At 48.8% G+C, this 24,266-nt stretch overlaps 1 protein-coding gene across 1 annotated transcript in view; it reads left to right on the top strand.

Annotated features, from left to right (window-relative positions):
- The window catches only part of PPP1R37 (protein phosphatase 1 regulatory subunit 37), a 1,561,993-nt gene that overhangs the window by 418,852 nt on the left and 1,118,875 nt on the right, over positions 1-24,266 (top strand). The window lies entirely within an intron of this gene.

Raw genomic sequence — 24,266 nt, 5'->3', positions numbered from 1 at the left:
TTTGAGCTATGCTGCTAGTCTATTGAGCTTTGAGACCTTGGACATAGTTCTCACTCCTTTTTTAATCTTTTTTTTACTTTAGGTCTTCTGCTGGTTCTTATGGTCTTTCAGCCTTCTTTCTGGGCTTTCGGGAACCATTCACTAAACTGCTTTCCTTAATGCTTTTTGTGGTCACCCTCACGTCTGTCAGAAGAGTCGGTATATTGCGTACACTGTTCTGTACTATTTTTGAGGTTCTTTCTCAATGTCTTAGTTATTCTTCCTTTTCAAACTCCTATACCACATCGACTTCCATCAGGAAATTGTTCATCCTGCAGTTACCTTCCAGTTACGGATTAGTCCCAGCACCCGTTGGTTGGAGCGGGACACTGAAGATTTGCTTTGAATGTATTGCGGTTTTCTTTTGGAGGAGGGTTGTCTCTGTGCGCAAGTGTAAGAAGCAGCCGTACTGCACTCTAAGTAGGTGGATAAGATGAGCATTCTTGGTGGCTTAAACAAATTCTCAGGTCTCCCTTGCATCTGTTGTTCAGGGGTGATTGAATAAGGCCATGATAACTTCCTGGGCATCATTTCAGGTTAGACAATGTTTCCATTTCTGTTATCTACAGTGCTGCCACGTGGTGGTCCTCTATCCTGCCTGTTGCCCTTTAGAAGCTATGTTTGAAAAATCCTGCAAACTCTTTGGGAGTTGAAGTTTGAAATGTAAATGTAATTTCGAATGGATTGTGTGCTCCCAAGTATTCCTCATCTATGATACTCGTATCTCGCCAGCTTCGCTGCTTCGGAATAAAATGTTCTCGGCAGAGGACAATGTGCATGAGGTTGTGGCGTCAATGTCCCTTGACGGTCTCCGTAGCGTGTCGACGTCACCAGCAGTATAAGTATCTTGTGCTGCACCCGTTGGCTTCAGTTCTTTTTTTCCGATAAATTCGCAATGGAGTTAACGGCGCGCTTTGTATTTTACTCAGGAAAATGTCATCTTCGACCCCTTCCACTCTTAAGACGCGGTTCAAAAAGTGTTTCGACTGCGATTCTAAAATGTTGATCACAGACTGTCACCGTGTCTGCCTTTGGTGTTTAGGTTCGGACCATTGGACCAGCGACTGTGGCTCCTGTCAGTCGATGACGGAGAAAGCTCTTCGTGAACGAAAAGGTAAATTGGCAGTGGGGTGGGAAGCTTCAAAGGCCTCTTCAAAGAAGCATAGGAAGTCCGATAAGTTGAAGGACTCGCATCGGCATAAGCACTCGGAGGTCTCGTTATAGCATTAGATCGAGACGTCGTTCGTCTGCTTCCAAGAAGGCGAAGAGGAGACATAGATATCCCTCTTCATCAGATACCTCTACCGAGTTTGTGCGACTAGGTCGGATTCCCCTAGAAAATGGGAAGAATTTAGAGTGTACATGATGAAGGTCTTTGAGAATGCGGCCCGACCCCCTCAAAGAAAGCTGGAAAGAGCCAGACCCTGGTCGCGCCTTTGGATGACGCAGGAAGGTCAGAAACTACTTCGGCAAGACCAGTAGTAAGGCGGAAACTCGACATTCTCGACCCGACGTTAAAACGTTGAAGATTCCTCGAGAGTCGAGTGATTCTCTGATACCGTCTAAGAAGCATAAAGCGTTGAAGCACTCAGAGTTCATCGACGCCGTCGGCGCCAATTGCTTAGACGCCGAAGCCAAAGGAGACATTGACTCAGTTATTGAAGACGTCATCAACACCTTCGAAGATCCCTTCGATTCCCTCGAGGCAAATTCAAGAGCAAGAGAACAGGTACACACCTTTACCGAAATCAAACTTTAAGTCTATGTCCTCTTTTTTTGAGGAAGAAAGCGCCTCCATTGGGAGTACAATTTGGTACTAGAGATGTACCAGAGGAATTGATTGACCCTGAGTCAAGAATGAGAGATCTTTGTGACACCCTTCACTCTGCCAGTGGCCTTGATACGTTACCAGAGTTAGATTTTGCAAAACCTGATCCTGCAGAACATGCAGACTCGGGGTACAGGAACCTGATGAACAGGGTTGCTGATTATATGGGTTGGGGTAGATCCTCCGCAACCTTCGAACAGGATGACATGACAGACATCCTGGACCTGGGTCCCCAAAAAGACCCAGTTCTTCCTTTTCATAGGGCTCTTCAAAGAACAGTGGTAGCAAACTGGGAGGCTCCTGAATCTGGGCCAGCAGTCAATAAGAACTTTCCCAAAAAGTATAGACCATCAAGCTGTGACCCCTTATTATCTTAATAAGCACCCTACGCTTGAGTCTAGTGGTCCAAGCTGCAACTTCCACAAGACAGTCAACATATCCATCTATCCCCCCGGATAGAGATGATAAAAAAGTGGGCGCTTGGGCTCGCAAGGTGTTTACCTTGGGCAGCATGGCCCTTAAGTCTGCTAATATTACATGTACCCTGGCCAGGTTCACCCATACCCTGTGGGATTGTTTTACGGCGGCAGCTGAACATATTCCAGAAGGAGGCAATGGGAGAGTGTCTCCAATCAGGACTGGCTACTGCTGACGGCATCAGCAGGTCCATGGCTTCAAGCACAGTACTGCGCAGATTTGCGTGGTTGAGGAAGTCTGGTTTTGCACCGGACGTGCAGGCCAGACTACTCAACATGCCTTTTGACGGCTTGAAGCTGTTGGGCAGTAAAGCTGATGAGAGCTTAGAGAAACTACAGACCTCCAAAGCGGCGGCTAAGTCCCTTAGCGCCTCTATGCGACAGCCACAAAAAACTTATTCGGGCTCATCTTCCTGCAGAGGTTCTTTTCGATGATACTACTCATTTGGCAGAGAAAGCGGTCAGGCCATGCAGAAAGGTCAAAGAAAGTTCCCTTGTGGTGGACGAGGATGAGGTGAGAAATCGGCCTCGGCAGCAGCATCTTTGCCTTCAGCCGTTCCTGCAGCTGCCTCCAAGTCACTCTGAGACCTTGTCACACAACACCCTGGTGGTAGGCAGAATCTATCAGCATCTGAACGAATGGCGAGGCATTACTACAGAAACAGTAGCTCAGGGTTACTGCCTTCCTGTAACGCTCACCTGATTCCCGTAGAGGCGCCGGTCTTGACTGGGCGTATACCGTATCTTCAAAGGTGATGTGTAACACACGGCTGGCTCTTTGGGCTGGACCTCTGTGCACTGTATGTCTGACTCGAAGGATAAGATGTCTGCAGATAGAAAATATGGGATTAATGAACTGGGTTATTGAATGTCTCTCTCTTCTTCCCTTTCTCTTCTCCTGTAGAACCCAAAGGTTAATGCTCTCACCTTAGGTAAGTGAACGCCGTGCTCTCCATCTGCCTCGGGGCAGGGTGCTGTAACCAGTTTCTTCACTGGATAAGGGGAGCAGGCCTCTTGACTTCAGAGGACTGCTGTCCGTCGTTTACTGCACGAACGGTAAGTTTCGAGTAATTCTAATGTCTTTAAAAGTCTTTAGTAATGATGTCTCTTGTTTTGCAGGGTTCCGGCGATGGCGGATGACAGGCTGAAGTGAGTTGAAGATGGAGCCCGTGTGATGAATAGAAGCGCCTGGAAGCACGTAAGTAAGCGCTTGTTGCCTGCTTCACGATGCGCTCTAACTGTCTTTTTATTTTGCAGGTACAAGTTCGGAGCGGCTGCAGGGTGCCGGAATACCCACTGGGTTAGATGTGGAAAGGAGTAATGGCACGTGAGTATTAAAGTTCCCCAATGTCTTTAAACGCACCTTGTTTGTCTTTCAGATGCGGGATGCAGCGCCGAAGGCCTCCGGAGCGTGCAAAGAGTTGGTAAGCCTGTGTCTTTCAGATGCCGGAATGCAGCGCGAGGCGTTGGTGACATCCGATGGACCAGGTAAGTGAAGCGCTGTCACTGAAGACCGTAATGCTAACCTGTTCTTTCTTGTCTTTATAGGTGTTGCTGGAGACTGGATTCAGGATGGTAAGCCTTTTTCCTTAGGCCCAGGATCAGATGCAGAAGACACGATGAGCGTTCTGCTGCAGAGGATGCAGAATAACGCAAAGCAAGATTCATCCATCGGGTGTGGTTTAAATAGCCTCCTGTAGTGCTTAGGTGTCTCCTTCCACAGCCACGCCTAGGTAAGAAAAGAGTTCCTGCTTTCCAGAAGAGTTCCAGTGTTCTGAACCTAGGGAGTGGCTCCTGCCCCACCCAACAGGAAAAGTAGTTCCAAACAGAGGATCAGAGGCTCAACTGGCAGGCAAGTAAGCAGCATGGTCTGCTGCAGGTAAGTCCACCCAAGCATTATGAGCCCGGCGCTTCCAGCGCTGGGACTGGGCATATTTATGAGCCTGGTGCCACTGGCGCCAGGGCTGGGTCCAAAAGGTCCCAATTGGGACTGGTTGGCACTCGGAACCTGGGTTATGGATCTGCTTCCAAGGGAGTTGGGAAAACCCTGACCTTTTGGAAGCAGAGATCATGACAGTACCCCCCCTCAAGGCCCCTCCCAAACCGGGCTTCTCCGGGGGTTTTGGCTTGTCAGGAAATGTTCGGTGAAATCTTTTGATTAGGCGAGGAGCGTGGACATATTCAGCAGGTTCCCAGGATCTCTCTTGGGGGCCGTAGCCTTTCCAGTTAATTAGGTAAAATAGTTTAGATTTGGAAATCTTGGAGTCCAGAATGCTTTTGACTTCAAACTCGAGTTCTCCAACTAGGATGGGTTTTGGAGATTTAGTTAGTCGGGTTTGAGGTTGCACGGGTTTTAATAGAGAGACGTGGAAGACCGGATGTATCTTCATGTGCGGGGCAAGTCCAACTTGACCGCTACTGGGTTTACTATGGTAGTGATGGAATAGGGACCAAGGTATCTTGGGTTGAATGTGCGTGGCCCTTTTAGAGGTAGATATTTGGTGGATAACCAGACTTGATCCCCTACTTGATATTGAGGGGCTTCCTTCCGATGTCGATCTGCTCCTTTCTTGTATTGTTCTTTAGCCCTTTGAAGGTGAGAAACAGCTTCCTTAAAGGCTTGGGTGATTGTAGAATGCAGGTAGTCTACTGCTGGTGTTTCACGATCTTGGAGGGGATCCAACTCCGAGGTTCGAGGGTGACTGCCGTATAAAAGAAAAAATGGGGTTTTCCCAGTTCCCGAATGGACAGAGTTATTGTAGGCATATTCGGCTATCCAAAGGATGTCTTTCCAAGTTTTTTCAGTTTGTTGCAGCATGCAGCGTAAATACTGTTCCAGAGTTTGTTTGGTCCTCTCGGTTTGTCCGTCGGTCTGAGGGTGGTGACTGGTCGATAGTCTCACATCAATTTGAGCCGACCGACAGCAACTTCGCCAAAAATGAGAAATAAATTGACTACCTCGATCCGAAATTAGAACCGAAGGAAAACCGTGCAGTCGGACGATGTTTTCGAGAAATTCTCGGGCCAGAGTTGCTGCTGTTGGCAAGCCTTTGAGCGGAATGAAATGCGCCATCTTGGAGAATAAGTCCACGATTACTAGAATCGTATTGTATCCGGAGCATGGAGGTAGATCGGTGATGAAGTCCATAGAAAGCGTATGCCAAGGGCGAGGTGGGATGTCAATAGGGCGTAAGAGGCCTGCTGGTCTTTCCTTTTGACTCTTGTTTTGGGCGCATACTCCACAGGAGATTATAAAGTCTCTGATATCTTTTTTCCAAGACGGCCACCAGAAGTAGCGCTTGATCTTTTCTGAGGTCTTGGCCATACCGGGATGTCCTTCCATTAAAGAATCGTGATAACAAGAGATTACTTTTTTCTGTAAATCTGTGCTGGGCAGGTATAATCGTTCTTGGAAATACAATAAGTTGTCCTTTACTGCAAAGTCCTTTCCCTGCAGATGCCAATTCTGTATGTCTGCTGGAGTTACAAGTTGCCTGGCTTTATCCTTAACTTCCTCTATGGATTGTGTGGCGATTACACCCAGAATTCTTTGTTCGGGAATGATTGGTACAGGTTTAGGGTTGATCAAGTGTTCTTCCACTCCCATCCGAGAAAGGGCATCAGCTTTACCGGTTTTTGTACCAGGTCGATAGGTAATTATGAAGTCAAACTCGGCAAAGAATAATGCCCAACGGAGTTGTCTAGAGGATTGGGCTTTTGCGGTTTTCAAATATTGCAGGTTTCGGTGATCCGTAATCACAGTAACGGTGTGTCGGGCCCCCAGCAGATAATGCCGCCAAGCCTTAAAGGCAGACTTGATAGCCAGAAGTTCCTTGTCAGTAATCGTGTAATTGATTTCAGGAGGCGAGAATTTGCGGGACCAAAATGCCACGGGATGCAACTGATTGGTTACCGGGTCCTTTTGTGATAGAACTGCCCCCATGGCAAGGCTTGAAGCATCAGTTTCCACGATGTAGGGGAGTTCGGGCGAGGGTGTTTTAAGATTAGTGCAGAGATAAATTTAGTCTTCAAATCCTGGAAAGCTTGTTCCGCCTCGTTAGACCATTCAAAACGTTTGTTTTTCTTTAACAAGGCAGTGATGGGCTGGAGTATTCGAGAAAATTCGGGGATAAACCTGCGGTAAAAGTTAGCGAAGCCTAACATGCTTTGCACACCTTTTACGGAGGATGGTGATGGCCATTTGAGAACTGCATCGACCTTCTTTGAATCCATACGCACTCCGCTAGGTGATAATATGAATCCCAAGAATTCAACTTCAGTCACGTTGAAAACACATTTTTCCAATTTAGCGAAAAGTTTGTGTTGACGCAATCTTTCGAGGACCATTTTCACGTGTTTCCGATGTTCAGATTCTGATGAAGAATAAACGAGGATGTCGTCAATGTAAACAACAACACACACATCTATGAGCTCTCTGAGGACATCGTTCATAAAATATTGAAAGGCGGCCGGGGCATTGCAAAGTCCGAAGGGCATGACCTGATATTCAAATAGCCCATATTTGGTGCGGAAGGCAGTCTTCCATTCATCGCCCTCTTTTACTCGTACCAAGTGGTAGGTTCCTCTAAGATCCAGCTTTGTATATATGCATGCTTTTCTGACTTGGTCCAGGAGTTCAGGGATCAAAGGTAACAGATATCTATTCTTGACGGTGATCTGGTTCAGGGAGCGATAATCTATACAAGTTCTAAGGTCTCCTTCCTTTTTTGGAACTAAGAACAAAGCTGAAGAAGCAGGGGACTTGGAAGGACGAATAAACCCATTTGCCAGGTATTGATCCAGGTATTGTCGAAGGTGAAGGTTCTCAGGCTCGGTGAGGGCATAAATTCTACTACAAGGAGGAGTAGATCCAGGTATCAGGTCTATCTGGCAGTCATAAGACCTATGAGGAGGTAGAGAGTTAGCCTGATCCTTCCGGAAAACATCTTGGTATTCTAGGTATTCGGGAGGTAACTGGGGAGTCTCTGAAGAAATTGCTGCCAGTGCAACACCAGGTGGAGGATGACAAGTAGAGACACATTCTGGAAACTGGACCGTTCTTGCTTGCCAATCGATCAGAGGATTGTGTTTCTCTAACCAAGGTATTCCTAGAATAATCTGAAACTGAGGAGCCTTGATCACATCGAACACGATCTTCTCCTGGTGTCCATCTTGACTTACTAGCGTCACTTCTTGAGTGGTATGCGTTACTGGTCCGGAGGCTATCTCCGTTCCATCCACCGTAGTAATGACGTCCTTTACAGCCTTGGGACAAAGAGTTAGATTCATCCTCAAAACCATTTCATGATCCACATAATTGCCGATGGCACCGCTGTCGACGTAAGCTTCAATTGCATGTAATCGATCCGGATTATCAGGGCTAATGAGGACCATAGGTATCACGAAATGCGAGGTCACGGAACTGGTTTTCACGCTTGGCAAGAGGACCTCTATTCTTGTCGGGCTAGGTCGTTTCCCTGCTCAGAGTTTGTAACTTTGGTAACTGCAGCTCCTACTGCCTTCTTGGCAGGTTTCACCGGACAGTCTCGAAGAAAGTGCCCTGAGTTTCCGCAATAGAGGCATAATTGCAACTGTTTTCTCCTTTCCCGCTCCTTTTGTGTTAGAGGACCTTTCAGGCCCCCTATTTGCATGGGTTCCCCGGAGTCTACTCCTTTGGAAGGAGTTGGCGGTTTGGAAAATACTCGAGCATCAAACTTGGAACGATCGGCCTTCCTGTTCTGCAGTCTGTGATCTATTTGAACGACTAAGTCTATATAGTCCGAACAATCTTGTGGGGGATTCACTACTTGGGCTAACACATCTTTGAGCTCTCCACGTAGACCTCTATAAAACAGCGTAATCCTTTTGTCCTCAGGCCATTGAGTTTCCACTATCAGTCTGTTGAAAGACGCAATATAAGCCAAAAGGTCTTGATTACCTTGTTGCAACGAAAGAAGCTCATTGTCCAAGGCCTGCCCCTGTGAATGTCTTGCGAACAGTTTTTCCATACTGAGCTGAAAAGCTTGAAAATCATGGAGGACCGGATCATCTTGATTTACTAGAGGGATCGACCAGTCTGCCGCATTGCCACTAAGGTACGAAAGCACGAAAGCTACTTTAGCTTGATCAGTTGGAAAGGCTGCTGGCCGGCATAAGAAATGCAACCGGCACTGATTGATAAATACTGCAAACCTCTTTGGGTCACCAGAAAATCGTTCGGGCGGAGCCAGAGGTACATTCCCAGGTAGGTTGATCTGCACTGGATTCATAGAGGATGTAGAAGGAAGATTTCCCCCAGATGCGGGTAACGGGGTCTGTCCGGCTTGTGACTGTAGCAATTGTCTAGCGAGATCATCTGTTCGCTCCTTGGAAATAATCAGTTCCCTTCTTAGAGCGTTCGTTTCCTGACGGGCTGCATGCACTTCTGCCCTTAGTTCCCCAAGTAACTGGGCTAGCTGGTCGGTATCCGAGGTTTCCATAGCGCCTGGACGTGAGTTTTGCGGTAGGCTTTGCGTTCTGTAACGCTCACCTGATTCCCGTAGAGGCGCCGGTCTTGACTGGGCGTATACCGTATCTTCAAAGGTGATGTGTAACACACGGCTGGCTCTTTGGGCTGGACCTCTGTGCACTGTATGTCTGACTCGAAGGGTAAGATGTCTGCAGATAGAAAATATGGGATTAATGAACTGGGTTATTGAATGTCTCTCTCTTCTTCCCTTTCTCTTCTCCTGTAGAACCCAAAGGTTAATGCTCTCACCTTAGGTAAGTGAACGCCGTGCTCTCCATCTGCCTCGGGGCAGGGTGCTGTAACCAGTTTCTTCACTGGATAAGGGGAGCAGGCCTCTTGACTTCAGAGGACTGCTGTCCGTCGTTTACTGCACGAACGGTAAGTTTCGAGTAATTCTAATGTCTTTAAAAGTCTTTAGTAATGATGTCTCTTGTTTTGCAGGGTTCCGGCGATGGCGGATGACAGGCTGAAGTGAGTTGAAGATGGAGCCTGTGTGATGAATAGAAGCGCCTGGAAGCACGTAAGTAAGTGCTTGTTGCCTGCTTCACAATGCGCTCTAACTGTCTTTTTATTTTGCAGGTACAAGTTCGGAGCGGCTGCAGGGTGCCGGAATACCCACTGGGTTAGATGTGGAAAAGAGTAATGGCACGTGAGTATTAAAGTTCCCCAATGTCTTTAAACGCACCTTGTTTGTCTTTCAGATGCCGGAATGCAGCGCGAGGCGTTGGTGACAGCCGATGGACCAGGTAAGTGAAGCGCTGTCACTGAAGACCGTAATCCTAACCTGTTCTTTCTTGTCTTTATAGGTGTTGCTGAAGACTGGATTCAGGATGGTAAGCCTTTTTCCTTAGGCCCAGGATCAGATGCAGAAGACACGATGAGCGTTCTGCTGCAGAGGATGCAGAATAACGCAAAGCAAGATTCATCCATCGGGTGTGGTTTAAATAGCCTCCTGTAGTGCTTAGGTGTCTCCTTCCACAGCCACGCCTAGGTAAGAAAAGAGTTCCTGCTTTCCAGAAGAGTTCCAGTGTTATGAACCTAGGGAGTGGCTCCTGCCCCACCCAACAGGAAAAGTAGTTCCAAACAGAAGAGGATCAGAGGCTCAACTGGCAGGCAAGTAAGCAGCATGGTCTGCTGCAGGTAAGTCCACCCAAGCATTATGAGCCCGGCGCTTCCAGCGCTGGGACTGGGCATATTTATGAGCCTGGTGCCACTGGTGCCAGGACTGGGTCCAAAAGGTCCCAATTGGGACTGGTTGGCACTCGGAACCTGGGTTATGGATCTGCTTCCAAGGGAGTTGGGAAAACCCTGACCTTTTGGAAGCAGAGATCATGACATTTCCTTTCCTAAAAAGGCCTCAGGACCATCCACCGGGAACCAACTCTGTCAAAATTCCAGAGCTGCTCCTTGTGCAGGAAATTTTAACCCTGCTATAGAAAGGTGCAATAGAACATGTACCTGTAGTGGAGAGGAACAAGGGTTGGTACTCCCCTTACTTTCTCATCCCAAAGAAGGACGGAGGACTGAGACCCATCTTGGACTTAAGAAGCTTGAACAAGTTCCTCAGGAAGGACAAGTTCAAGATGGTAACCCTTTCTCAGATCTTTCAGACTCTCCAACTATGGTTGGTATCACTGGACCTTCAGGATGCTTTCATGTGCCAATCCATCTCAAGCACAAAGTACCTGAGGTTGGCGGTTGGTGGTTCTCACTATCCGTCTCGAGTTCTGCCATTCAGGCTGACCTCCGCCCGAGGGTTTTCACCAAGCAGATGGCGGTTGTGACAGCGAGTCTCAGGAGAGGGGGGATTCATGTCTACCCCTACCTGGACAATTGATTGATCAGGGCTCGTTCCCCCGAACAAGCTCAGGAACATCTCTCAATCACCTGCCACACCCTACACAGACTGGGCTTATCCCTCTATTACAAGAAGTCCCATATGGTACCATTCCGAAGACTCCAATTTATCGGAGCAGTCCTGGATACTTCCTCGGGGAAAGCCTCGCCTCACATTCTGCAGATGGTAACAAATTTCCAGAATGCCCAGCATCTGCCGGCCTTCGATTTTCTAAGGTTTCTCGGTCTCATGGCATCCTGCATTTTTCTGGTGCCAGAGGCCCGATTGAGGATGATAACCCTTTTTAATGGGCCCTCATGACTCGGTGGTCCCAATTCTCGGAATATGTTGGATCGTCTTTAAGTTCCAAGCACAGTTGCTCAGAATCTTTTATGGTGGGCTTGCAACGACAATATCCTCAAATGAGAATCTTTTTGGCAACCATGGCCGGAGATAACAGTAGTGACCGACGCCTCACTCACGGGGTGTGGAGCCCACACCAACGATCTGACAATCGGAGGTCGTTGGTTTCCATCAGAGACCAAACTACACCTCAACCTTTTGGAGCTGAGGGCAATCGGACTAGTGCTGAAGGCCTTCCTGCTCTCTGTACGGGGAAAGAATGTCCTGGTAATGATGGACAACACAGTGGCCATGTACTACCTCAACAAGAGGAGGTGTAGGGCCACTACCACTGTGCAGAGAGGCAATGCAGCTCTGGTTCTGGGCAGTACAAGAAGGAATCTCTATTGGCAGTTCACCTAGCCGGAGAGCAGAACACAGCGGCGGACGCTCTGAGCAGGCAGAGTAGTCTTCCACGAGTGGGAACTAGCTCAGGAAGTCCTTCAAGAGATCTTCACCCTTTGGGGAACCTCTTGGGTGGATCTGTTTGCGACCGATGCCAACCGGAAGTGCGAACTGTACTGTTCATGGGAATTTCCTCGGAGTGGAGCTCTAGGAGACGCGTTTGTGGTGGGCTGGGAGTTTCCACTTCTGTACGCGTTTCCTCCAGTCCCTGTGATTCCTTTGTGCAGCAGCTTCCCTTAGGTGAGTGTGCCCCCATTTGTGTCCGAATCTACTGAAATCAGGGTGCACCTGCACCAAAAAGCGCAATCCAACAGCCCCAGGCCCCGATTTCCTTCCCTACGAGCCTCGCTAGCTCCCGCTTCCTGGTGCTCAAAATCCCGCCTCCCGACCCGCCTCTGGGCCCTGATTGGTCCCACTGCCCCCGAGTGCTAACCTAGTCCCTCGCCACAACACCCGCGTCCCCTTTGTGCAGCAGCTTCCCTTAGGTGAGTGTGCCCCCATTTGTGTCCGAATCTACTGAAATCAGGGTGCACCTGCACCAAAAAGCGCAATCCAACAGCCCCAGGCCCCGATTTCCTTCCCTACGAGCCTCGCTAGCTCCCTCTTCCTGGTGCTCAAAATCCCGCCTCCCGACCCGCCTCTGGGCCCTGATTGGTCCCACTGCCCCCGAGTGCTAACCTAGTCCCTCGCCACAACACCCGCGTCCCCTTTGTGCAGCAGCTTCCCTTAGGTGAGTGTGCCCCCATTTGTGTCCGAATCTACTGAAATCAGGGTGCACCTGCACCAAAAAGCGCAATCCAACAGCCCCAGGCCCCGATTTCCTTCCCTACGAGCCTCGCTAGCTCCCTCTTCCTGGTGCTCAAAATCCCGCCTCCCGACCCGCCTCTGGGCCCTGATTGGTCCCACTGCCCCCGAGTGCTAACCTAGTCCCTCGCCACAACACCCGCGTCCCCTTTGTGCAGCAGCTTCCCTTAGGTGAGTGTGCCCCCATTTGTGTCCGAATCTACTGAAATCAGGGTGCACCTGCACCAAAAAGCGCAATCCAACAGCCCCAGGCCCCGATTTCCTTCCCTACGAGCCTCGCTAGCTCCCGCTTCCTGGTGCTCAAAATCCCGCCTCCCGACCCGCCTCTGGGCCCTGATTGGTCCCACTGCCCCCGAGTGCTAACCTAGTCCCTCGCCACAACACCCGCGTCCCCTTTGTGCAGCAGCTTCCCTTAGGTGAGTGTGCCCCCATTTGTGTCCGAATCTACTGAAATCAGGGTGCACCTGCACCAAAAAGCGCAATCCAACAGCCCCAGGCCCCGATTTCCTTCCCTACGAGCCTCGCTAGCTCCCGCTTCCTGGTGCTCAAAATCCCGCCTCCCGACCCGCCTCTGGGCCCTGATTGGTCCCACTGCCCCCGAGTGCTAACCTAGTCCCCCAGGCCCTTAGAGCGTCCCTCTCCCACCCCGCACCCTCTTCCTGTTCCCCGCTCCCCTCCCGCCCACCCCCGCTCTCATTGGGCCCTGAGCCCTTCAACACAGGTCCTCCCAGGGCAGCCCTCTGCCCGGAAGCCCATCGGCGAAGGACCTGAGGCAAAGGACGGCTCCTACAGAGACGACTCCAGGCTGTATCTGCAGGTATCAGCAAGAAGCCAACATCAAGTAAGTGTGGAAAGGGCGGGGCCAGAAGCAATTACCTCAGGCCAAACTACCCTACCACTCAACTAACAAAGCATCGCCACTGTAAATCCACTAGACTTGCATTCTGAAACTCTGCCCTCTGTATGTGAAACTTGCATTTGGACGCTGTACCCAATAACCTATAAGTGTATTTAGAATTGTGCCCATTAGCCTCTTTGAAGAAAGTTGCATCTAGAAGTGTTCCCAATTGCATTTAGGTGTTGCGCCCAATAGCCTCTTTGAAGAAAGTTGCATCTAGAAGTGTTCCCAATTGCATTTAGGTGTTGCGCCCAATAGCCTCTTTGAAGAAAGTTGCATCTAGAAGTGTTCCCAATTGCATTTAGGTGTTGCGCCTAATAGCCTCTTTGAAGAAAGTTGCATCTAGAAGTGTTCCCAATTGCATTTAGGTGTTGCGCCCAATAGCCTCTTTGAAGAAAGTTGCATCTAGAAGTGTTCCCAATTGCATTTAGGTGTTGCGCCCATTAGCCTCTTTGAAGAAAATTGCATCTAGAAGTGTTCCCAATTGCATCTAGGTGTTGCGCCCAATAGCCTCTTTGAAGAAAGTTGCATCTAGAAGTGTTCCCAATTGCATTTAGGTGTTGCGCCCATTAGCCTCTTTGAAGAAAGTTACATCTAGAAGTGTCCCCAATTGCATTTAGGTGTTGCGCCCAATAGCCTCTTTGAAGAAAGTTGCATCTAGAAGTGTTCCCAATTGCATTTAGGTGTTGCGCCTAATAGCCTATTTGAAGAAAGTTGCATCTTGAAGTGTTCCCAATTGCATTTAGGTGTTGCGCCCAATAGCCTCTTTGAAGAAAGTTGCATCTAGAAGTGTTCCCAATTGCATTTAGGTGTTGCGCCCATCAGCCTCTTTGAAGAAAATTGCATCTAGAAGTGTTCCCAATTGCATTTAGGTGTTGCGCCCAATAGCCTCTTTGAAGAAAGTTGCATCTAGAAGTGTTCCCAATTGCATTTAGGTGTTGCGCCCATTAGCCTCTTTGAAGAAAATTACATCTAGAAGTGTTCCCAATTGCATTTAGGTGTTGCGCCCAACAGCCTCTTTGAAGAAAGTTGCATCTAGAAGTGTTCCCAATTGCATTTAGGTGTTGCGCCCATCAGCCTCTTTGAAGAAAATTGCATCTAGAAGTGTTCCCAATTGCATCTAGGTGTTGCGCCCAATAGCCTCTTTGAAGAAAGTTGCATCTAGAAGTGTTCCCAATTACATTCAAGCGCTGCGCCCAATAGCCTCTCTGAGGAAATTACATTTAGAAATGTTCCCAATTGCATTTAGGTGTTGCGCCCAATAGCCTCTTTGAAGAAAGTTGCTTCTAGAAGTGTTCCCAATTACATTCAAGCGCTGCGCCCAATAGCCTCTCTGAGGAAATTACATTTAGAAATGTTCCCAATTGCATTTAGGTGTTGCGCCCAATAGCCTCTTTGAAGAAAGTTGCTTCTAGAAGTGTTCCCAATTGCATTTAGGTGTTGCGCCCAATAGCCTCTCTGAGGAAATTACATTTAGAAGTGTTCCCAATTGCTTTTAGGTGTTGCGCCCAATAGCCTCTTTGAAGAAAGTTGCATCCAGAAGTGTTCCCAATTACATCTAGGTGTTGCGCCCAATAGCCTCTTTGAAGAAAGTTGCATCTAGAAGTGCTGCTCCCAATTGCATTTAGGTGCTGTGCCCACTAGCCTCTCTGAGGAGAATTGCATTTAGAAGTGTTCACAATTGCATTCAGGAATCGCGCCCAATAGCCTCTCTGAGGCAAACTGCACTTAGAAGTGATCCCAATTGCATCTAATATTGTGCCCATCAGCATTTATATTGTACCCATTAGCCTCTCCAAGAAAATTGCATTTTGAACCGCTCCCAATTGCATTTAGGTGTCACGCCCAATAGCCTCTCTGAAGAAAGTTGCATCTAGAAGTGTTCCCAATTGCATTTAGGTGTTGCGCCCAACAGCCTCTTTGAAGAAAGTTGCATCTAGAAGTGTTCCCAATTGCATTTAGGTGTTGCGCCCAACAGCCTCTTTGAAGAAAGTTGCATCTAGAAGTGTTCCCAATTGCATTTAGGTGTTGCGCCCATCAGCCTCTTTGAAGAAAATTGCATCTAGAAGTGTTCCCAATTGCATCTAGGTGTTGCGCCCAATAGCCTCTTTGAAGAAAGTTGCATCTAGAAGTGTTCCCAATTACATTCAAGCGCTGCGCCCAATAGCCTCTCTGAGGAAATTACATTTAGAAATGTTCCCAATTGCATTTAGGTGTTGCGCCCAATAGCCTCTTTGAAGAAAGTTGCTTCTAGAAGTGTTCCCAATTACATTCAAGCGCTGCGCCCAATAGCCTCTCTGAGGAAATTACATTCAGAAATGTTCCCAATTGCATTTAGGTGTTGCGCCCAATAGCCTCTTTGAAGAAAGTTGCTTCTAGAAGTGTTCCCAATTGCATTTAGGTGTTGCGCCCAATAGCCTCTCTGAGGAAATTACATTTAGAAGTGTTCCCAATTGCTTTTAGGTGTTGCGCCCAATAGCCTCTTTGAAGAAAGTTGCATCCAGAAGTGTTCCCAATTACATCTAGGTGTTGCGCCCAATAGCCTCTTTGAAGAAAGTTGCATCTAGAAGTGCTGCTCCCAATTGCATTTAGGTGCTGTGCCCACTAGCCTCTCTGAGGAGAATTGCATTTAGAAGTGTTCACAATTGCATTCAGGAATCGCACCCAATAGCCTCTCTGAGGCAAACTGCACTTAGAAGTGATCCCAATTGCATCTAATATTGTGCCCATCAGCATTTATATTGTACCCATTAGCCTCTCCAAGAAAATTGCATTTTGAACCGCTCCCAATTACATTTAGGTGTCACGCCCAATAGCCTCTCTGAAGAAAGTTGCATCTAGAATTGTTCCCAATTGCATTTAGGTGTTACGCCCAATAGCCTCTCTGAAGAAAGGTGCATCTAGAAGGGCTCCCAATTGCATTCAGGAGTTCCACCCAATAGCCTCTCTGAAGCAAATTGCATTTAAAAGCATTCCCAATTACATTTTGATATTATACCCATTAGCATTTGATATTTATACCCATCAGCCTCTCTAAGGAAAATTGCATTTTGAACCGTTCCCAATTGCATTCAGGAGTGGCGCACAATAGCCTCTCTGTGGAAAATTACATTTAGAAGTGTTCCCAATTGCATTTAGGTGCTGTGCCCTTTAGCCTCTCCGAGGAAAGTCGCATGTAGAATTATTCACAATTGCATCTAGCTGTGTTCCCACATTTAGGTATTGTGCCCACTAGCCTGAGGAAAGTTGCATGCAGAAGTTACACCAATCATGAGCGCTCCCACTCAACCAGAATCAGTCAGAAACACCACCCATGGACCACCCCCACTCTCCGATCTGCCCCTCGTCCCCTCCCGCCGCACCCAAACCCTCCCACCCTATCTCGCACCCCCTGCTCTTCCCCTCTCCAAACACCAAGCAAGGGGGGCACGATGGCGAGCCACCCACCCCAAGTCCACTCATCCTCTGAACCCCACCCCTGACCCACCAGCATTACCCATACCCGCTCCCCCCTCTATCATACCTGTCACACCCCACCCTGCACCCACCCAACTCCCGCCCTCCCCTTATACCCCTGCCACCATCCCCACTCGACATCACCCCTTCCCCTCCCTAAAAACTGCACGGCTAGCCCTAGCAAGAACCGAAGCTACCTCTCACTCACCCTCCGACCCCCCCACTCTCTCCCACACACCAGCCACAGCAAGTAAACTGAAGAGGAAACGTTCCTGGTCCCCCTCAATCTCACAGCACTCCTCGCCCCCCCTATCTCGACCAACCACATCTATCCCGCAATCCCCCCTATCCCCCGCGGCCTCCCCCCACCTGAAACCCCTCTCCCTCGACTTCTCATCAGCTGCAACTGAAACCCCTTACCGTCCACACCCCTCTTTTAAATCCCCCTTCCAAAACCCGATCATCCTACCACACTCACCCTCCCAACCCCTCCCGAAGCCTGCCAATCTCTCTGCTCGCCCACTATTCCCATCCACCATCACCCAACCCACCCTCCCCCACCCAAACCCTCCACCTCTGCACCCTCACCCCCCACCACCAAGATCATCCCCGACTGCCGATGTGAACTGCATCCTATTTAACGCCCGATCAATAGCAAAAAACAGACACTCCATCTTTGACCTCCTCACCTCTGACAAACCAGACCTAGTTTTCATCACTGAAACCTGGCTCTCTGACGACTTCGGCCCAATCGCCCACGAAGCCTTTCCCCCCAACTACTCCCTCATCCCACTGAACCGTCCGTCCAGGGGAGGAGGGCTAGCATTCGTCTTCAAATCTCTCTTTCGCGCCTCAATCATCAATAACCAACCCTCCATTCCATCCTGCGAATCTCTCCTCATTAAACTATCCCTATCACCATCGCTCTCACACAGCTTCCTAATAATCTACAGGCCCCCAGGCTACGATAGACACTTCGCAAATAACCTGTGCGACTCTATCACCACCCTCCAAATAAACCATCCCAACCTCACCCTTCTTGGAGACTTCAACATATGGCTCGACATCCCCACCAACCCTATGACATACTCCCTGGTTGACGGATTAGACGCAATTAACCTCCAACCCCACATAAACGGACCGACCCACCATAAAGGACACACTCTCGATGCCATCTTTAGCTCCAACAACCTGATCCAGCTAATGCCGCCCACCCCTATCATCTGGTCAGATCACTACATTCTCTCTTTCACCATCCACTCACCCGAACCCCTCCCCCTACTCGTATCCGAACCTCCGAACATAGGCAAATGCTGGAAGAAACTAATAATCACCCCAGACCTAGCCGAGGCTCTCCTCCAGTCCCCACCACCATCCTGCCCTCTCAACAACCATCTCACCCCTGAAGCCCTTGATTCATGGCTTAGCGCATCTCTGACGCGCCTCACCCCCCCCTGCAAACCATCAATCCGCCGTGGCCCTTTCCCCAAATGGTTCACTCCTGAGCTGAAGACCACTAAACAACTATACAAACACCTAGAACGCAAATGGCATAAAGCGAAAACCCATGAGAGCAGGACCACCTTAGCCCGACACCTGTATCGGTACAAAGCCGAAATCCGGAAAGCAAAAAAGGCCCACTACAACTCCCGAATCCTAAACTGCAAAAACCCAAGCAAAGAACTCCACAAAATTATCTCCGAATTCACCGACCCAGCTTGTAACACAACCATCCCGACCGCATCGCAATCACTCTGTGACTCACTCTCCCTCCACTTCTACTCCACTGCTATAGAAAGGACAAATACTCTAACCTCCAAACTAGCACTCTTACAGCCACTAGACAATCCTCAGCCCTTACCACCCAACCCATCAGCTACACCCTCCACGCAACCAACGTTCGACTCCTTCAGTCCATTAACAACAGAACAGTTTCTCAAACTCCTATCTGCCCGCAAACCATCCGGATCACCATTGGACCCATGCCCTGCCACTACCCTTAAAGAAATCTTTGCCTCCACCTGTGCAGGAGAACACGCAAGATCCATCATAAATGCTTCCCTCTCCTCCGGTACTTTTCCAGACGCATTCAAACTGGCGCACGTCAAACCCCTGATTAAAAAACCCTCGCTGGACCCGCTTGAGCCCAAAAATTACCGCCCCATATCAAACACCAGGTTCCTCGCCAAACTCATTGACCGAACCGCCTACTCTCAACTTAATGCCTTTGTTGAAGCCAACAAACTCCTAGACCCCGCCCAATCAGGTTTCAGAACTTGTCACGGAACTGAAACCACCCTAACCTCTATCTGGGACGACCTTAAAATGACTGCTGACTCCGCGGGATGCGCCGCACTAATCCTTCTCGACCTATCAGCCGCCTTTGACACGATCAATCACTCAATACTCCTTGATCGCCTCCACTCCCTAGGAATACGTGGAACCGCCCTCAAATGGATAGCCTCATTCCTCAAGGACAGGCACCAAATAACGACACTCTCCAACTTTACCTCCCAAGCCCGACCAGTTGACACAGGAGTCCCACAAGGAGCGTGTCTATCCGCCCTCCTCTTCAATCTCTACATGACCACCCTCCCACCGATAATCCGTGCACACAACATCCTATGTTACAATTACGCCGATGACACACAACTGATTCTAAAATTCTTGAACACAAATCCCAACTCACAACCTGACCTGGCTTCCTGCCTCCTTAACATTGAACGCTGGATGACCCAAAACCACCTCCTGCTAAACCCCTCCAAAACAGAAATCATGGTGTGCGGCAACCCAGATCTTCTCCCGCATCCTCTACCCTGGCCAACCGCCATGGGCAACCCACCGATACCCTCCAACACAGTAAAAAATCTTGGATGCACCCTAGACTCTGACCTAACACTCTCGCGCCAAGTCAACAATGTCTCAAAGTCCTGCCACTACCACCTCAAAAACCTTAGGCGCATCTTTCCATATCTATCATTTCCTAACAGAGTCTCTGCGGTACAATCAATCATTATCTCACGGCTGGACTACGGCAACCCCCTATACCTCGGAATCCATGCCTACCAAATGAACAAACTTCAAAGAGCACAAAACGCGGCGGCCAAAGTGCTACTTGCGCTTGGTCCAAGAGACCACGTATCCCCAGCCCTCAAGACACTCCACTGGCTACCAGTAGCCCGTAGGGTAGCTTTCAAAACCTTATGCCTCACCCATCGAGCAGTACATAAAACAGGACCACAATATCTTCAAGAAAAACTAATAGCTTATCACCCCACTCGCACCCTCAGATCAAGCACAGCCGGCCTCCTAGTAATTCCTAAGACAAACTCAGTCAGGTTAGGCGGAGCATCATTCTCAGCCCTAGCCCCAACCCTGTGGAACTCTCTCCCACCCCACATCAGGCTAACCGAGGAGCTAACAGCTTTCCGCAAACTTCTGAAAACCTGGCTCTTTCCCTAAAACCTACCGGTTCCGTTCTAGCATCATCAAAATAACACCGACCCAGCGAAGCACCCAAAGCAAAACCAAATGCAAAAAAAAAAAAAAACGTAATGTATCTAATATTCAGAAAAGAAATTAAAGCGAGTAATAAAGATGCAAACAGTGAAGTCAATAACACAAATTGACCACTGATAAAAGAATAATAGAGCACGGACGAGCTTGGAAAGACGATGAGTGTGATGAACAGATGATTGAGAAGGACGAACGATTAAAGATGATTCTAGACAAATATAAATGAATGTGTAGGATGAAAACGGTTGACTTGTACGTCTGGCAGACGGTTGGGTCTGGAGACCCGATAAATAATACGAGCAAAATCGATGGGGGTGACGAATGAGTATGTAAACCAATTGACCGTAGAAAGCGGTCCAAGTATGAAGAGCGGCTATGTGTAGAAAGTGGAGGAAGGTGGAGAATTGGAAGAGCATACAGAGCGAAAGAGCTTGTTGATCGAAGAGAGCATACAGAGCAGAAGAACGTCTAGAGCAGATGCGCATAATGAATAGAGAAAAGTATCGGCGACTAAATGAGGGAGCGACAGGGTGTGGAAGAGCGGAAGAACGCCGAAGCACAGGATGACTGTACAAGGCGGATGTCTGTGATGGGCGGTTGTCTGTGGTGGGCGGTTGTCTGTGGAGGGCGGATAACTGTGGAGGGCGGATACCTTTTGGAAGATGAGTGTGGATGGCGGCTGACCGTGAAAGGCGGACGACTATGGAGGGCGGACGACTATGGAGGGCGGACGGCTGTGGAGGGCGGATGGCTGCGGAGGGCGGATGGCTGCGGAGGGCGGATGGCTGCGGAGGGCGGATGGCTGCGGAGGGCGGATGGCTGCGGAGGGCGGATGGCTGCGGAGGGCGGATGGCTGCGGAGGGCGGATGGCTGCGGATTCGAGCCCAATACCCTCTCTAACGAAATGATTTTAGAACTGTTCCCAATAGACTCTGCATGGAAAATTGTACTTAGAAGTTCGCCCAGTCCCTCTCTGGGAAAGTTGCTTTTAGAAGTTTGCACTCTGAAAGAGCATATAACCCATCACACCACACCCCACGCTTACTCTCTCCTTACATCACCACTCAACTAGAACACAGAGATACTATGACACCATTCGGTATAACTGTTCTCATACGAACATCCACCGCTTACTCCACATCACTCTATGTAAACACTGCTGGTCCCACACCCCCAGCCAGGCGTTTTCCTCAGGCCTAACGCAGCCACATCCGTTCCGGATAAATCCCGCCAGAACGAACACATTCTCCTGATCTCTCAACCACCACACCTACCGATAAGAAGCAGCTATCACACGTGTACCGCACAAGCTGCACACATATCCGGTGCTCACACGCACCTTTTGACTATCCCTACTCTCTCTACTGATCTGAACTTCGGTTCCCAAGGGCGTTCAACCTACCAGCGCCTTCAGACCATACCAATGGTATATAAGGCGCTATATAAGTGCAAAATAACAATAACAATAACAATAACTTAATCAGGAGGTTGAGAAAGCTCAGGAAAACCATGATCCTAATTGTCCTGGATTGGGCCAGGAGGACGTGGTACCCGGAGCTTCTGGACATGTCCATCTGCCCTCCAATAAGTCTTCCACAAAGAAAGGATCTTCTCTCGCAAGAGGAAGGCCGGCTTCTCCATCCAGAGGTCAAGACACTCAAACTTCACGCATGGTTTCTGAAAGGTTGAGAAATAAGAATTGGGACCTCCTGGACGACGTAACGGAGATTTTGCTTTCGGCCAGAAGGCCAGCAACTAAATCTTTGTACCTGTGACGTTGGAATAAATTCAGTAACTGGTGCAAGGATAAGAATGTGGACCCTTTTCAATGTGGCACTCCTATGGTGCAATCTTTTCTGTTACATTTGGCCAATCGGGGGCTCCAGGTTGGAACAATAAACGGATACCTGGCAGCACTTTCCATTTTTAAGCGCTCCATGGAAGAGGTTTCCTATTTCAATATTCTATTGATTATCCAATTTTTGAAAGGGCTCACCAATGTGTACCCTCCAGTACCATTTCATGTCCCTGCTTTGAATCTTGTATTGAAATTCCTAACTTGTATACCTTTTGAGACTTTACATTCCTGTCCTTTAACACTTAAAACTGCCCTTCTTGTGGCTTTAACATCAGGATTAGTGAGTTACAGGCTCTCTCATGCAAACCTCTGTATACTACCTTTCACAAGGACCAGGTAGTACTTGGAGTTAAACCTTCTTTCTTGCCCAAAGTAGTTTCTGACTTTCACTTGTCACAGAAAATAACACTCCCAACCTTCCACCCTCCTCCTCATTTGGGCAAGGAAGAGGAGAGGTTACACAGATTGGACCCAAAAAGGGCTCGAGTTTTTATATAGCAAGAATGTCAAAATTGCGCCAGGATGACCAACTTTTCGTGGGTTATACCGGTCATAAACTGGGATTAGCGGTGACAAAACAAAGTATATCCCCCTGAATTACTTTGGCTATTGTGGAGTGTTACAGGTTAGCCTGGAAAGACCCGCCGGAAGGGCTTTGTGCCCATTCCACTAGGGGTATGGCAACTTCTGCCGCTCTTCAGAAGGGAGTCCCTGTAGTTGATATCTGTTCAGCTGCAACATAGGCATCAATACATACTTCCCATGAGGGATTGTTTGCAAAAGCTGTACTTCATTTTATCCATGATGAAACTACTCCCACATCCTAAATCATTACTGCTATAGGAGGCTATCATAGAAGAGGAATACGTGGGAGGACACAATCCATTCGAAGAACAAGTTACTTACCAACTGGTAACTTTCTTTCGACTGGATGTTCCTTCCACATATTCCTCATCGCCACTCCCATCCAACCCCACTGTACAATTTACGTAGTTTACACTTGCGTTTCACGAAGAGCTTAAAGTCTGGGGCACGACTTAATGATTAGTTGATTATACCAAAAAACAGAACTGAAGCCAACGGGCGTGGCACAAGCTACTTATACTTCTGGTGACGTCGACACTCTACGGAAACCATCGAGGGACATCGACGCCACAGCTTCGTGCACAGCGCCCGCTGCCGAGAATTTTCTTTCGAAGCAGCAAAGCTGCAGAGATACGAATATCATAGATGAGGAATACGTGGGAGGACCATCCAGTCGAAAGAACGTTACCAGTTGGTAAGTAACTTGTTCTTCCTTATGCTCTGTGGAATAAAAGTTCTGTGGTGAATCTGGAGACTTTGTCCCTTCTTCCCTAAGGGGGAATCCCCCTCAAACCCCCCCCCTCCCCCCTTGAGGCTAGGTAGGTGAGCCCACTAAGCAAAACCCTCCCTAGTGGTTTGAAAAAGCAGGACCTCACTGGAAGTGACTCTCTTCTAGGGGAACAAGGACTCCCATTCCCATCGGGAACTCCCCTACACAACAGAGATTATCTGCATACATCGGAATCTGTAATATTGCGTATACATCTGTGTGTGGCTCAATATAATATGCCAATAACTCTTGTGCTTGGCTCAGGGTAATGATGAACTTTACACCTGCTTGACAACTTTGCTAAACGATGCACGCTCTAATTACTGGAACGAAAATAATGACCTTTGGGTGGAGGAGGAGAAACCACAAGCAGAGGCGAGGCTCTGACCGGAGTAAGTCTGCAAAGGGCATAGTCACGCTGTACAGCGGAGCTGGCTTGGCACGGAGAGGCGATCACCGAGGGGGAGGGAGGAGGGGGGAGAGAGGCAAATGCCGAAGGGAGAAGCCACTGTCCCTATATGGAGCAACACTGGGTCCAAGAAGCCGAGGCCAAACGGAGTGAATTTTAAATGTAGGTATGACCACGCTTAGGACGTGGTGGGTCCAGTCCCTGTGAACGAATGCCAAAATAAGGGACCGAGGGAGGATCGAGTCCTCCGCTCTTGAAGAGAGAACAGAAGGGCGAGAGAAGATTACGGCAAGCGTAATGCAAAAACCGCTCATAGGGTAGGTGGTAGAATAGCAACCTGCGAAGAACACTGCTGCCGCCAAAGAGAGAGAGAGAGACCTTCACTGGAGTGGACCCTGGAAAGTGGAAGATATGTGGGTTGCCCAGGTTGAGGGGGAATAGAGGAAAGGTTGAGGTGGGGGGCTTGGGGAGTGGAG

This window comes from Ambystoma mexicanum, chromosome 2p, assembly GCF_040938575.1.
Source record: "Ambystoma mexicanum isolate Mex_15411 chromosome 2p, UKY_AmexF1_1, whole genome shotgun sequence".
NCBI lineage: Eukaryota > Metazoa > Chordata > Amphibia > Caudata > Ambystomatidae > Ambystoma > Ambystoma mexicanum.
Note: the sequence above shows the minus strand (reverse complement) of the source record. Positions and strands in the feature narration are given on the sequence as shown.